The sequence below is a fragment of the Notamacropus eugenii genome, chromosome 6 (genome assembly GCF_028372415.1).
Source record: "Notamacropus eugenii isolate mMacEug1 chromosome 6, mMacEug1.pri_v2, whole genome shotgun sequence".
NCBI lineage: Eukaryota > Metazoa > Chordata > Mammalia > Diprotodontia > Macropodidae > Notamacropus > Notamacropus eugenii.
Genome location: NC_092877.1, coordinates 64922111 through 64926283, shown reverse-complemented (window position 1 = coordinate 64926283; position 4173 = coordinate 64922111). Strand labels below are relative to the sequence as shown.

At 36.8% G+C, this 4173-nt stretch overlaps 1 pseudogene; it reads right to left on the bottom strand.

The window, feature by feature from the left end:
- Positions 1-2883: 2883 nt before the first annotated feature.
- LOC140510107 (large ribosomal subunit protein uL18 pseudogene) lies at positions 2884-3633 on the bottom strand (annotated as a pseudogene).
- Positions 3634-4173: the final 540 nt, after the last annotated feature.

Below are 4173 nucleotides of genomic sequence, written 5' to 3'. Positions count from 1 at the left end.
ACCTCCACTTGAGGGCCTGTAGAGATAAACTAAATACCTTATGATGCAGCAAATTCTGTTTTCAGATATTTTCAATTCCTAGGAAGTTTTACCTTTTGTTGAATCAGCTTTCCTCTGCTTTCTAATGTAGTATTTATAAATCCAGAGCCTTAAAGAGGAGATTTTTTTTGTAGAAGATTCCATTTTCAAGAAACATTCTCCTTCAGTTTTTTTTTTTTTTTTTTTTTTTAGCAATTATCTGGATGAGTTGCTATTCTAGAATACAAATGACTTTCTTCCATAAATAATCTGCAGTTTGGCAGGATTTCATTCTGATGCCTCAGTGCCCTCTTGGCAAAGTATTTTAACTCATTTTGATGACTGGTTGTTGGGTATTTTTTTAAACATTTGTATTTCTTATTGACACTTCACAGCTTTGGGGGGAAAAAAAGCATGTGTTTAGTATTTCAATTGGTTAGAACATTATGTCTTTGCCAATGTGGAGCCCACATTGTTTATTTTCTGAGCTGTCATTCTTCCGGAAGTTTCTTTCACTGTAACACATGCTTGGCTAACAGAGGGAATTATTTGAACTGTGATAGATTATAGAGGAAACAGTCCAGTAACCACATTGCTCTTTCTACTCTCAATGATCCATCACAAATAACTTAATAACGTGAGGATCTATTAAGTGGTTTCCTCTAATGAGTAAGCATACCCACTGAGAATAACCAATATGTTATATCTCCTTCACATATACAATCCATCACTACATTATGACCCCTAAGGGCTCAGAGAGATCAGTGTAAATCTTCTCTGTTCTAGTGAGCACAGGCTCTGTCCCAGGCTCTGTCCCAGGCTCAAGTAATAGTGGTACACTCATTTATAGAACTTTTTGTTTCTGATCCAACCCACACATATCTGTTACTTCCCCCTCCGCCCAACTCAAGTATTTATAGAATGTTTTACTTGATAATTCCTTTGACCCCCTTACGTTCTACACTGGATTTTTCTTGTCTTATTTTCAAGAAGAGGCAAGCTCATTTAGGCCAAGAATGTCTAGTCTTTTTGCCCTTCTGTTGATAGTACCTTGCATGGAACCTAGAAGATAGTGTGCACCAGATCTAGTGTGTCCTATATGTGCATACTAGCATGTCCTAGAACATACTAGGAGAGGAATAGTGGAGCTATATCCAAACATTGACCTAAACCATATCATTTCTTCTGCATCCCTAATATCCCTAACCCTGTACTATCATATACCTTTGGAAGACTCTATTCAAACTGTTTTCCTACTAATTAGACTCCTGACTTCAAGTCTTTCCCTTTACCTAGATATTTTCCATATGTCTCCGAAAATAATCTTGTAAAACAGGAAAAAAACCCTCAACCATTTTTTTTCCAGTTCAGTAGCCATTAATAGTGCCCCCTTGCCTCAAGAGTAAAAGATAATTCCTTAGATAAACATTTAAAGCTTTTACATCTTTCCTGCAACTTGCTTTTCTGGTATAATTTTGTATTATTTTTCATTACATACTCTACCGCCAAACAAACTGGCTCATTTGGTTTCCCTGAAACATAGTCTTCTATTTCCTGCCCCCATACCTTCCTGTATGCTGTTTCCTATGCTTTGGAATATATTTGTTCTTTTTATTTCCACTCATCTTGTAGAAGTCCCAGATTTCTTCACATCTCAGCTCATTTGTCACCTTTCAGTGGAAGCCTTTCCTGATTCTGTTAGTTATCAGCATTTCCACCTTCAAATTTTCATGCATACATTTTAAAGTTTGTTGATCTCTCCCCCCACAAAAAAAAGTGGAATTCAAAAAGCAGGGCCTGATTTTTGTTTTGTATTTCCAGTACTGCACATTGCCTAGCACAACAGGCATACAATAAAGCATTATTGGGTTGAATTACATTTGCAAAGGAGTTCGGGGGTAGAGAGGGAAGGAGCATGGGTGAGAAACACAGCAGGGCCATGGGAATTCTGGGAAAAATAAACTGAATATCTTTCTAGATGTGGGAGACTAAATCCTTTTAAATTCTTTTAAAATAAATTGAAATTAGTATAGGAAAACATGACTTTGCCACGAAGATTATCTAAACATAAGTTTCTTCATGAGTGAAATGAGTAAAAATATTTGAAATACATAATTTCCAGGATTTTCATAAGGGAATGATCTTAATAAATTTCAAGTCAAAGCAATGCAACCTAAATTTGTTAACTTCCTCCCGAGGTCATTACTTAGAATCTGGACATGTAGAACAAAATCTGAAGTGGTAAAGAGTGAAGGGAGAAGAGGAAATTGTGACAAGGCTTTGACTTCTGCTTAGTCTAAAGCAAGACACACAAGAGTTTCCAATCTTATCTCCATCTCCAACACACCTCATGGTTTCTCTTTGTCCCTCATACCTGCCCTCAGAATGAAGGGAATCAAAAGACATATTTAATGATCCCATAGGAACTGTGGCATCTCCCTAAAGAAACTATCTCTACTCACCAAGTATCTCTCTATTCACACTTTTGGGCCAGTTCTCCTCATCATCTGTCTCAGATCTGGAGAGGAATTTGAAAAGTGAACTCAATGAAAGACTTTGAGAAGAGGGAAAAACAGAGGAATTCATAGGAATGCATGTCCTAAGGCATTACCTCTCTTCTTATTCCAAACTCTGTTTTCCTTATGAAAACCCTGGAAATTATGTAGTTCAAATATTTTTAATCATTTCACTCATGAAGAAACTTATGCTTAGATAATCTTCAAGGCAAAGTCGTTTTCCTATACTAATTTCAATTTATTTTACAAGAATTTAGAAGGACTTAGTTGTTTTTTATTTATTTTTGAAGTTCAGTAAGTTTATTGTCTTAATCTGAACATCTTCATAGAAAATTGAGATTTTGATGTTTTAACTATCAGTTGCCTGCTATTGGGCTCTGAGGAAACTTGCCTTTTTCTGAGCAACCCCGTCTTTCTTCTGGGCAAGGGACATTTTGAGACAGTTCCATTTTTCCTTTTTAACTTCCTTCTTGGGTTTCTTTTCATGCACTCAATTCTCCTAAATACCTGCATGAGCTTTCTTGTACATTTCCTTCATCATATCAGGGATTAAATTGTTCTTTAGTTAATGTAAGAATTGCTTTTTATAAGGGTCGTCTTCTTCTTTCAGGAAAATGCATATAATCTGCAACATTTTAGCCCATGATGTGTTTACAATGTACTTCAGCAATGCATTCCGTTCTTTCTGAATTATATCCAAGGAAGCATTTGATTCTGTGTGGAATAGACAGACCACCATCTATAGATCCCTTAAGGGTCCCAAAGACTTTGTTTCCTCTGGTAGTTCTGCTAACACCTGTGTTCAGGTAGCATGTAAAAGCACCAGTCTGAGGATCAATGCTTTCCACTCATCTCCAGTTAATTAGAACTGACTTTCACAGATCTTGTACATGCCAAATCTGTAAAGGAGTCTGTGGGCCAGTACCAGGCTTGTGCACTAAGCAGCAGCATAAATTGTCAAGCCAACCTTCACACCATACTTTGGTAATTTGTGGACATAAGCTGCACAGGCAATTATATACTCTTCTGTATAGGCATAAGCAATCTGACAGATGACATGTCTGTTGGTGGCTTAGACTATCATCCTGCATTTTAGTGTGTTGTACTTCTTTGTATCTTGTATCACTAAGAGTTTCTGTGCATAATAATCTGTTTTTCCCTCTCTCCTTCCCTGGAATTTCACTTGGTATCTCTTGAAATAGGCCTTCTTCTTCTTTTTTTAATTAATTAATTCATTTTTGGTTTCCAGAAGATTTTGAGTTCCAAATTTTCTCCTCAACTCTTTCCTCCCCCTGCCCCAAGACATCATGAATTCTGATTAACGCTTCCTGCAATCTGCGCTCCCTTCTATCACACCCCTCCCTTCCCTTATCCCCATCTACTCTATTTTCTTGTAGGGCAAAATAGATTTCTATACCCGATTATCTGTATTTCTTATTTTCAAGTTGCATGTAAAAACAATTTTTAACGTTTGTTTTTAAAACTTTGAATTCCAACTTCTTTCCCTTCCTCCCTCCCCACCTATTCCCACTGGGAAGGCAAGCAATTCAACAGAGGTTATCATGTGTAGATATGCAAAAGACTTCTTTAAAAGTCATATTGTGAAAGACTATATTTCCCTTCATTCTATCCTGCCCCC